The following is a 13,041-nucleotide window of genomic DNA, read 5'->3' as shown; positions in this document are numbered from 1 at the left end:
CCTGTCTTGACCACAACTAATCTACGCCGATCATAGTGGAAATTGGAAGAGAAGAAGGAATTGCAAGCATCATCTATTGGCTGCTTATAAGGTTTCCTTTTTAAATATCACCAAGTGCTCTCTCCTTAACCTTCCATTGTTGCTTCAAATAATGCTATAATTGTAGACACCTGCTCCTTGCAACAACAAATCCAGGTATCAAACGTCTATGGAGAGTATATGGGAAGAAATTTGTTGACAAACTCAGATGCTGTGTCATTTTTCATTATGAATAGCATCATGATACATGATTTCATGCTATGTTTCCCTAAGACTTAAGTTCACATAACACAGAGATCAAAAAAGTTTTTCTCTATTCTGATTTTCTCATAATCTTAAAAGACAGAATGAGTGACAATCTCATATGCAGCCCTCCCATGGGTTTCCCTGTGATCAGGTGCTGCCTTGTTCTAGTCTATTCCAAAAAGCATTGCCAACTAGTAAGTTAAAGTGATATTATTATTGGGCTAATATTGACTTTGGTCTAAGTATATACATATATATATATGTATGTATATATGTGTATAGAGATATATATGTATACACATATATACTTATTGGATATCACAAATGCCAGTGCAAATTATTTGCTACATAACTCACAACTAAATGTGGCACATTTCCCCAATTCTCTGACTTAAGGAATTAACAATTAGTAAATCTTATGCTTTGAGAGCTGAGATTCAATAAAGGCAAAAAAATACTGCCATTAGTAACCATAAACATTTTAGATAACATAACTCACATATTTTCCTCATTCTATGAAAGCTGTGCCAAAAAAAAGGAAAGATATATAGACATTTTCTCATCTGAAAAAAATAAAAGCCAGTGAATGATGTTATATGTTTGGAAGAACAGCACTTCTACACTATCACTTTTTTAGGGGGAATCACCTTAAACTTTTATGATTACTTTTAAGATAATTTAAAAAAATTCATATTCAACTTTGTCCTATAAATATGTATGTATATATGTATATATGATAAATGCATATTATACATATATATCTTACTTATATTGTATATATTTATATATACATATATAAAACACATGCACACATATATGTACACACACATATTTATATCTATCTATATATCTATTTGGTTGTTTTAATACAAGTAGTTTATGAATTGAAACATCTGAAAAAGAAAGTTAACTTGTGAAATATTCTCTAGAATATCAATAGGGTATTAACTTATAATATACCTTAATTTAATTGTATTTCTATTTGAGTTAAATTCTATCAATCACAAAGGGAAAAAAAAAAGCAATGTGACTCAACAGGAAGAGATTTAAAGAAATAGGAATAACCAAGGAACTTATCCAAAGTGCAGTTTGTACTATTTTGAGGTTCAATTCATCAATTTTCAAGGTGTTAATTTCAGAAGAATGGAGAAAACAGCAACCAGGGCTATATGTAAAAACTAACCTTTACAAGGATGGATTTACTTTTAAAATACCACTTGGAACAACAAAATTAGGATGTGGTTCTTGTTATTTTGAACAACCAGCTAAGAACCCCAGCGCTATATTGTTCAGATGAAACATAATCAAGTAAGGAAGATGGCAGATTGCAAACATGGCCACAGCATCTCCCTTCCTTCTCATCTGCCCTACACGATTATTTTCAGCTTCTGCTTTTGAGAGGTGACGTTTATTTGTCACTGACTTTCACCATAGCCATGTGATTTACCATTAACAATGGGAAAGTAGCAAATGTAGCACAAGCAGAGACTTGAGAAGTCCTTGCAGCTTAGGATTTGTTCTCTTAATGCACCTGTAACCCTGTAGTCAAGTGAATAAATGCAGGCTAGCCTGGTGGGCAATAAACAATTACATGGAGAGGGGTCCCAGTGAACAGAACTCCCAGCCAAGGCTTTCATAAACCAATGGCTTCAACCAACAATCCGACAACTTACCACAGGCACAGGTGCCAAAAGAACGACTTAATTAAGCCCAACCCAAACTGCCAGTCTGCAGAATCGTGAGCTGAGCTAATGGTTGTTGTTAGGAGCCATTAAATTTGGAAAATGATATTTAGCAAATGTATAATAAATGTCAGAAAGCCTGAAGATATATAATTTTTCAAGGTGAATCGCATTCAAGCTACCAGTATAATACATTATCATGGATCCTCACAAGGCATTTTGTACAAGCTGAAGTCAATCCTAGAGCATATACAGGCAAATTTTGCAGATACAGATTTAGATGCACACACACACACACACGCACACAAAACACTGAAAGCTACTAGGATGATACCTTGTAGTGGGTTCTCACAAGAACTTTCATACAAGCTATATATACCCCAGGAGTAATATATATTAACAAATTTATGCTCCCTTGATCTGAATTTCCAAACTTAGCTTTGATTTGCTTTTGCAACAGTCTATTTTCTGAGTGAAATGGATGAAGGATGCATGTAAAATATGAAAAATAAGTGTGACTCAATGATTTCCAATAAAGGTAAACGTTAATTATGTGTCACTTTACATTACTCAGAGAAACCCTTCCAGTGTGTAGTTTATATGTACATATATGTATATACATGTGTACATATTTATCTCTATGTCTATATCTGCAAAATTTCATGTGATACAAACTCGTAAGTATCTATGATTCTGATAAGAAGATGAGAGATAAAAGCTCCTAATAAAAATCTAGAAAATGTGTTCTCAACATTTTCTAAAACTCTTGTTCTTTATATCTCTCTCTAGGCTTGCCTATATTCATCTCACACACATTTATCTCACCTGACCTCCTCAGAGGATGATTTTATTTAGAGAAATATTGGAGTCCAGTCTCTAAAAATTTTGAAACAAAATTAAATTTCTTAGGTTTAGAAATATCATATACAAAAAAGAGGAATATGATAGTACAGTTTGAAGAGCTTTGTTTTGTTTTGCTTTGTTTTGTTTTGCTTAGGCTACTTTACCATTAACAAAGCTCATATAAATAAAATTGATGGGGGCTTCCCTGGTGGCGCAGTGGTTGAGAGTCCGCCTGCCGATGCAGGGGACACGGGTTCGTGCCCCAGTCCGGGAGGATCCCACGTGCCATGGAGCGGCTGAGCCCGTGGGCCATGGCTGCTGAGCCTGTGCTCCGCAACAGGAGAGGCCACAGCAGTGAGAGGCCCGTGTACCGCAAAAAAAAATAAAAATAAAAAAATAAAAAAGTGAAAAAAATAAATAAAAATGATGCTTATCATATAAACTCATTTAAGCATAAGAACTGTATAAAAATTTAAGAAACAGCTATTCTATAAAAGATAGTGTGTTCAAATAGATAGCAATGGTAACAGATGATTTTGCCTTACTGAGTATTGCTGTGATCATAGTACAGCTAAGTAAGGTCTATTGTCAGTGAAATTAATTATGTAGCATTCCATTTAAATTCATATTGGCAATCTATCAATTATAAAGCAATTTCTTGTCTTGGGATCAAATTATCATCCTTCATACACACATAAATTTGTTTCTGGGGTCCTAGGTACCACTAACTAAGTGCATTAGTGAGTAAAACTAAGCTATGTAAATGAACAACTTAACATTTAATTATAAACTAATGCAGAACAGAACTTTATTTCTTTATTAATTTTTATTGGAGTATAGTGGCTTCAGAATGTTGCATTAGTTTCTGCTGTACCGCAAAGTGAATCAGTTATACATATACATATATACCCTCTTTTTTAGATTTCCTTCCCATTTAGGTCACCACAGAGCATTGAGTAGAGTTTCCTGTGCTATACAGTAGGTTCTCATTAGTTATCTATTTTATACATAGTGGTGTACATACATCAATCCCAATCTCCCAATTCATCCCATCCTCCCCTTTCCCCATTGGTATCCATAAGTTTGTTCTCTACGTCTGTGTCTCTATTTCTGCTTTGCAAGGAAGTTCATCTGTAGCATTTTTCTAGATTCCACATATAAGTGATATTATACAATTATTTTTTCTTCTCTTTCTGACTTAATTCACTCTGTACGACAGTCTCTAGGTCCATCCAAGTCTCCACAAATGGCACAATTTCATTCCTTTTTACAGCTGAATAATATTCCATTGTATATATGTATCACATCTTCTTTATCCATTCCTCCATTGATGGACATTTAGGTTGCTTCCATGTCCAAGTCAAAAAATGGGCAGAAGATCTAAATAGACATTTCTCCAAAGAAGACATATAGACGACCAACACACACATGAAAAGATGCTCAACATTACTAATTTTTAGAGAACAGCAAATCAAAACTAAAATGAGGTATCACCTCATACCGGTCAGTATGGTCATCATCAAAAGAAATCTACAAACAATAAATGCTGGAGATAGTGTGGAGAAAAGGGAATCCTCCTACTCTGTTGGTGGGAATGAAAATTGGTACAGCCACTAAGGAGATCGGTATGGAGGTTCCTGAAAAAGAAACTAAAAATAGAGCTACCAAAAGACCCAGCAATCCCACTCCTGGGCATATACCCGATGAAAACCATAATTCAAAAAGATACATGGACCCCAGTGTTCATTGCAGCACTATTTACAATAGCCAGGACATGGAAACAACCTAAATGTCCATGAATATAAGAAAATATGAGATCCTTTAATATTAAGATATATAATTTCATTCATATTTTCAGGCTTATTTATTGGTGTCCAAAAATGCTGAAGTTTTGAATTAATATGCACAAAATTAAAGACAAAGTTTTATTATAGTTTGTAACTATTGGGACTTTTAAAGATATTAAAATTTAGTATAGGCAGGACTTCCAGTATGGTGGACTAAGGGGCATAATGAATGCTTTCCCCAGCAAAATAGCTAATTATAAAATATATCATTTAAAGTCTCTGGAAATTGTCAAAGTCATATAGCAAATGGAGAATCATTCAATTAAGAAAATCTACTAGTCTCAGTAAGAATAGTAGCCAGTCTGTGACATTTGAATCATGACCCCCTGCATTACTTTGTGTTTTGGGAGCTCTACCTTAGGACTCTATCCTAGGCAAAAGATGGGGGGCTACTTTTCTCATCCCCTCAAGATCATGTTGCAGAAGCTGTATTCCAGGCAGGTGTGGTAGAGAGGACCTGTCCTCCCTTTCCCCACCCAGCCCCTACTCCTTAGATATGAAGCTCTACCCCAGGTGCAGTAGGCAGAGAAAACAGGGGCCCTTGTCACTGAACACTATCTTATTCAAAGGATACAGATTCCGTATCAGCAGGGGCAAACCAAGAAGACCAGGGTCTGTCACCTACCGCCCACCTGCCACCCCGCACCAAAGACTGCCTTCTAATAGAACGGCAGTCTCACTTGGGAAATGTTGGTGTCCACCTCCACCTCCAGTGCAGTGACAGTTCAGACCAGAAGGAGAGCCTGAACTTAAGGACACCAAGTTCCTCAGATCTGCTTGAGAGGACTGATTTCATTTGGAAGAATGGTGAACTTCATAACTAAGATCATCATCAAAACTCCTGGAGATCTTGGTGGAAAGCAATTTAGAGGAAGCTGGTAGTTCAGTTATAGGAGCAAAGCATCTGATTAGCCAGAAGTTTAATAGAGAAGGGGACTAGGTATGTATAGACTAGGACGTCTATACACATACTCAGGGGTGATCAGAGTGGGAACATGTGACAAAAGTAAGAATGTTCCTCAGGCTGCACGTTGACCCATCAACACAGGGCACATGACTCACTGGCTTAAGGTGCTTAAACAAGACTTCTGACGAAACACTGACTGAACAATAAGCTTCTCAGAGCCAGAGATGACTCCAAGAGCTGAAAAAGGAAAGCCATCCACAAGCGTGACAGCCTGGAAAGGTGTGCTTGCTCCAGGCTGCATGCACCCTCCCAGGAGCAATCAGAGAGGGCATTGCCAAGCCTTGGATGAACAAGGTGAAAAATATCACCTACCTAAGCAATGATAGCAGCCTCCAAGCCACATGAATATTCCAACAATAAAACGTCCAAATCTAACTAACTAAGGAGTCGCTCCCTTTCTCAAGTGCAACCTTCAAATAATAAGTGGCGATAGTGACTGACAAAAGAAGAACCCTGGCTAGCCAGGCTAAAGATAAAAACGTGGAAATATCAATGCAAATTTCATCATAGTCCTAAATGTAAGAAGTAATATGATGAAACTCTTAGGGGAAACATAGGAGTAGTTCCTTAGATACAACACCAAAAACCACAGATGAAAAAGAAATAGAACTACATCAGAACTTAAAACTTTTGTGCTACAACCAAAGCCGTGAAGAAAGTGAAAAGACAGTCCCTAGAATGGGGGGGGCTATTTGGAAATCATATATCTGATAAGGGATTTGTATTCAAAATATATAAACACTTTTTATAACTCAATAATACAAAGAGAAATAACACAGTTGAAAATGGACACATGATTTCATTAGACATTCCAAAGAAGATATAAAAATGGCCAATAAGCACACATTAGAGGTTCAAAACATCATCAGTCATTAAAGAGAGGCAAATCAAAATCGCAATGAGATACTACTTCATGCTGTATTAAAAACGACAGAGAATGACAAGTGTGATTGAGGATGTGGAGAAATTGGAGCTCTCATACATTGCTAGTGGGAATGTAAAAGTGTGTAGCCACTCTGGAAGAAAGTTCACCTTTTTTCTAGGTATATATCCAAGAGAAACAAAATCCTATGACCACACAAAAACTTGTACATGAATGTTTATAACAACATTATTCTTAATAGCTTGAAAGTAGAACCGCCAAATTCCAATTGAATGATCAGTGGGTAATTAAATGTGGATAACCATTAATGGAATATTATTCAAAAATAAAAAAGGAATGAAGTAGGTGTTACAATGTGGATAAACCTTGAAAACACAATGCTAAGTGAGAGAAGCCATTCAGAAAAGATGACATGTGGTATGCTTCTATTAATATGAAATGACCAAATAGATAAATCTAAAGAGAAAGAAGTTAGATTATTGGTAATGGATGCCAGATTTCTTTTAAAGGTATGAAAATATTCTAAAATTAGATTAGGGTGATGATTACACAAAGCTGTGAAAATACTACAAAACATGAAATTGTACATTTTAAATAAATGGGTGAGTTCATGGTCATATGAATTATATCCTAATAAAGATGTTCCCAAAAAAAACTACAGCAGTTATGATTATTAATCATTTTATGAAGGAAGTGAATGCTGCTCTAAATATTTTAAGTAAGAAATAAAGTGTTTTGTTTTTCTGTTTTGGTAAATTAAATTATTTCCTTGCATCAGGATAATTGACAAATTAAAATGTACTCAATGCAGCAGCTCTCAAGTTAGTTTCTTAACACCTACTAAAGTATTTATGAAAATACAGAAGTAAGTGAAAACTCAAGGTACAAAACCAATAAACAACCAAAAATGAGACTGAGAAACACATTGCCAAAAATTCAAAGAAACATCGATTTTTCTTAAGGCATAGGGATTTGAATTGAAATAAAATGTTATACAAAATTTGCCTCATAAAACACAGCTTAACAGCAGGAGAAAAAAAGGAAAATAAACTGTAACTTCTCCAGAGCTCTCAATGCTCAAAAATGTATCTTGGGGGTGGAGGCATCTGGGAATTGTCCATGTCTGGGATGAATTAGAGTGAAGATAATGGAAACTTTGGAAATACAGAGTAAATAAAATAATTCCATTCAAACAGGAAATCAGGATCAGAGGTAATTAGAAGAAATACGTGCTCTTTCAAATACAAATTATCATTGGCATAGCTTTGGATTTTCTTCCAAAAAATAAAGAATAAGTGTTTAAACCATTATTTTCTAGAAATTAGGAGATGAATACTACTTGTTCCCTAGTTAAATTTTGCTTCTCATAAACAAAAACAAGACAAAATTATGAAAATGATGATAGGGAAATCATCATTGATGATAGAACCAATAAACAAAAAAGAGGTATTATTTAAAAGAAGATAAGGAATAATATAAATAACAGAAAGACTTTTTCTATGGTGGAAGAAACATCAGTATGTTGGCTTAGATGGGCTTTGGGATAAAAATGCCAGGAATGAACTGCAGATCTGACAATTTCTAAAATTGCAACTGTGTGCAAATCTTAGTCACTACAAGCTTCAGTTCACTCATCTGTAAAATGATGACAACAGAGACAAGTAGATTAAAGTTTTACTGCACTCTACCCACCAGAGAAGCAGCCAGCTCTACCCACCACCAGTCCCTCCCATCAGGAAACTTGCACAACCCTCTTAGAAAGCGTCATCCAACAGAGGACAGACAGCAGAAGAAAGAAGAATTACAATCTGGCAGCCTGTGGTGCATAAACCACACTCACAGAAAGATAAACAAGATGAAAAGGCAGGGGGCTATGTACCAGATGAAGGAAGAAGATAAAACCCCAGAAAAACAACTAAATGAAGTGGAGATAGGCAACCTTCCAGAAAAAGAATTCAGAATAATGATAGTGAAGATGATCCAGGACCTCGGAAAAAGAATGGAGGCAAAGATCGAGAAGATGCAAGAAATGTTTAACAACGATCTAGAAGAATTAAAGAACAAACAAACAGGGAAGAATAAGACAACAATAAGTGAAATGAAAAATACACTAGAAGGAATCAATAGCAGAATAACTGAGGCAGAAGAACGGATAAGTGACCTGGATGACAGAATGCTGGAATTCACTGCTGCAGAAAAGAATAAAGAAAAAAGAATGAAAAGAAATGAAGACAGCCTAAGAGACCTCTGGGACAACATTAAGTGCAACAACATTTGCATTATAGGGGTCCCAGAAGAAGAAGAGAAAAGTTTCAAGCATGTTCAGAAAGAAATAATGTCCAATGCTGTTTGTGCAAAAACAAACGGGCACCTTTTACGCAACCAGTCTAGATCAGAAAGGCCTGGGCATGTCTGAAGGCAGAAGGGAATAAAGGCAGATGATGAGATAAATGGAGGGAGCAACCTTGGGAGCAGTTGACACGGGTCAGGATAGGAACAGGGGATGTGTAAATAGAAAAATGGAGGTTCTATGGCTCTCCTCACCCCGAAGATGTTTACTTCTGGAGAATTAATGGTTTGGATGGCCCAGTCATAAATAAACTCTAAACAAATCTATCCCACTTCTGTAGAGCTCCTGTTAGTGCAGGGTGCTGAAAGAAAGCTGGGAAGAATCCATCTCAGTTCCTGCCCTCGAAGGGCTGGAAAGAGGGACAGACACACAAGCACATCCCCGAATAACCAGCACACGGCAAGCAACCTGTCAGATGTCCTTGTAAGTGGCAGAGTGAAAAAAGAATGCAGCGAAAAAGAAGTTAACTCCTCTTAGACATACATGAGTACAATCAGAGAAAAATGGAACTACAAACTGATCCTCAGGAAGGCTTCAAGGAAGAAAGAGTATTTGAGCTGGCATGAGATTAGTGTCCTTAGAAGAGGCAACAGAGAGCTCTCTTTCTGCCATGTGAGGACATGGCAAGAAGCTGTCTGCGAGCCAAGAAGAGAGCTCTTAACGAAACCTGAACATGTTGGCAGCCTGATCTCAAAATTCCAGCCTCCAAAACAGAGAGAAAATAAATTTATGTTGTTCAAGTTTAAAAAAAGGAAAAAAGAGTGTTTGAACTGGAATTTGAAGGATGGGAAGAACCACAGCAAGTGCTTCATAAACATCCACCTCACTCTGGATGATCAGCATCTGATGTTTCATCGGCTCTGGGGCAATGAGGAGGCCTCAGATGAATCACTGCCAAAAGCAGTCTATGGGTCATTAAGCACCTTGTTCTGTGTCCACTTGTGTAAGCCTGGGATGGTGAGAACCCCCAGCATGACCCATCAGGTCAAAGGATGAGGCGCCCCCGTACACAATCTGTTTGCATGATGCCTGCCTTATTTTATTACCCTCTGTCTCACTTATAATACATGGTACACTCAAAACAATATTTTAACTGATTATAAAACAGTAAATCACATGGATTATGTTACTTAATGTTAGTAAAGAGCAAGAAAATAGAAAAACTCAGTTTTTGGTTTTCTGAATATATACAAGTATTTTTTTAAAGTACACCAAATAAAATTTAGCTTAACCAAAATGTCACATTTTATTATTATTAATGCTGACAGCTATATCAATACAAATAAGAAATATACTACAATCTTAGATAAATAGATATAGTTAACATTGTTTTTATGTCAAGAGAAACGAGTATATGATTATAAGATGAAACAGGAAGAAAAGCCATAGAAGTTGACCAAAAAAATGTTTGCAGGTAACTTTTAAATCTTTTAGAGCAGAAGCAAGAAGAACTACAGCCCTGCAGCCTGTGGAAGAAAAACCACATTCACAGAAAGATAGACAAGATGAAAAGGCAGAGGGCTATGTACCAGATGAAGGAACAAGATAAAACCCCAGAAAAACAACTAAATGAAGTGGAGATAGGCAACCTTCCAGAAAAAGAATTCAGAATAATGATAGTGAAGATGATCCAGGACCTCGGAAAAAGAATGGAGGCAAAGATCGAGAAGATGCAAGAAATGTTTAACAACGATCTAGAAGAATTAAAGAACAAACAAACAGAGAAGAATAAGACAACAATAAGTGAAATGAAAAATACACTAGAAGGAATCAATAGCAGAATAACTGAGGCAGAAGAACGGATAAGTGACCTGGATGACAGAATGCTGGAATTCACTGCTGCAGAAAAGAATAAAGAAAAAAGAATGAAAAGAAATGAAGACAGCCTAAGAGACCTCTGGGACAACATTAAGTGCAACAACATTTGCATTATAGGGGTCCCAGAAGAAGAAGAGAAAGAGAAAGGACCTGAGAAAATATTTGAAGAGATTATAGTCGAAAACTTATGTAACATGGGAAAGGAAACAGCCACCCAAGTCCAGGAAGCTCAGAGAGTCCCATACAGGATAAACCCAAGGAGAAACATGCCGAGACACATAATAATCAAATTGGCAAAAATTAAAGACAAAGAAATATTACTGAAAGCAGCAAGGGAAAATGACAAATAACATACAAGGGAACTCCCATAAGGTTAACAGCTGATTTCTCAACAGAAACTATACAAGCCAGAAGGGAGTGACATGACATATTTAAAGAGATGAAAGGGAAGAACCTACAACCAAGTTTACTCTAACTAGCAAGGATCTCATTCAGATTTGATAGAGAAATCAAAAGCTTTACAGACAAGCAAAAGCTAAGAGAATCCAGCACCACCAAACGAGCTCTACAGCAAACACTAAAGGAACTTCTTTAAGTGGACAACACAAGAGAAGAAAAGGACCTACAAAAACAAACCAAAACAATTAAGAAAATGGTCATAGGAACATACATATTGGTAATTACCTTAAATGTGAATGGATTAAATGCTCCAACAAAAAGACACAGATTCGCTGAATGAATAAAAAAACAAGACCCATATATATATGCTGTCTACAAGAGACCCAATTCAGACCAAGAGACACATACAGACTGAAAGTGAGGGGATGGAAAAAGATATTCGATGCAAATGGAAATCAAAAGAAAGCTGGAGTAGCAATATTCATATCAGACAAAATCGAGTTTAAAATAAAGATTATTACAAGAGACAAAGAAGGACACTACATAATGATGAAGGGATCAATCCAAGAAGAAGATATAACAATTGTAAATATTTATGCACCCAACATAGGAGCACCTCAATACATAAGGCAAATGCTAACAGTCAAAGGGGAAATTGACAGTAACACAATCATAGTAGGGGACTTTAACACTCCACTTTCACCAATGGACAGATCATCCAAAGTGAAAACAAATAAGGAAACACAAGCATTAAGTGATACATTAAACAAGATTGACTTCACTGATATTTATAGGACATTTCGTCCCAAAACAAGAAAATACATTTTCTTCTCAAGTGCTCATGGAACATTCTACAGGATAGATCGCATCTTGGGCCACAAATCAAGCCTCAGTAAATTTAAGAAAACTGAAATCATATCAAGCATCCTTTTCTGACCACAATGCTACGAAATTAGGTATCAATTACCGGGAAAAAAATGTTAAAAAAAACAAACACATGGAGGCTAAACAATACGTTACTAAATCACCAAGAGATCACTGAAGAAATCAAAGAGGAAATGAAAAAATACCTAGAGACAAATGACAATGAAAACACAATGGTCCAAAACTTATTGGATACAACAAAAGCAGTTCTAAGAGGGAAGTTTATAGCAATACAAGCCTATCTCAAAAAACAAGAAAAATCTCAAATAAACATCAATTACCGGGGAAAAAATGTTAAAAAAAACAAACACATGGAGGCTAAACAATACGTTACTAAATAACCAAGAGATCACTGAAGAAATCAAAGAGGAAATGAAAAAATACCTAGAGACAAATGACAATGAAAACACAATGGTCCAAAACTTATTGGATACAACAAAAGCAGTTCTAAGAGGGAAGTTTATAGCAATACAAGCCTATCTCAAAAAACAAGAAAAATCTCAAATAAACAATCTAACCTTACACCTAAAGGAACAAAGGAATTACTATAAGCAACTCTACACGAATAAAATGAACAACTTGGAAGAAATGGACAAATTCTTAGAAATGCACAACCTTCCGAGACTGAGCAGGAAGAAATAGAAAATATGAACAGACTAATCACAAGTAATGAAATTGAAACTGTGATTAAAAATCTTGCAACAAACAAAAGTCCAGGACCAGAAGGCTTCACAGGTGAATTCTATCAAACATTTAGAGAAGAGCTAACACCCATCCTTCTCAAACTCTTCCAAAAAATTGCAGAGGAAGGAACACTCCCTAACTCCTTCTATGAGGCCACCATCACCCTGATACCAAAACCAGACAAAGATACTACAAAATAAAAAATTACAGGCCGATTTCAACAGCGATTTATGATAAAAACTCTCCAGAAAGTGGGCAGAGAGGGAACCTACCTCAACATAATAACAGCCATATATGACAAAACCACAGCAAACATTATTCTCAATAGTGAAAAACTGAAAGCATTTCCTCTAAGATCA

The sequence above is a fragment of the Physeter macrocephalus genome, chromosome 1 (assembly GCF_002837175.3).
Source record: "Physeter macrocephalus isolate SW-GA chromosome 1, ASM283717v5, whole genome shotgun sequence".
In the NCBI taxonomy this organism is placed as follows: Eukaryota; Metazoa; Chordata; class Mammalia; order Artiodactyla; family Physeteridae; genus Physeter; species Physeter macrocephalus.
The sequence above is the reverse complement of the archived record's forward strand: the minus strand, read 5'-3'. Positions refer to the sequence as shown.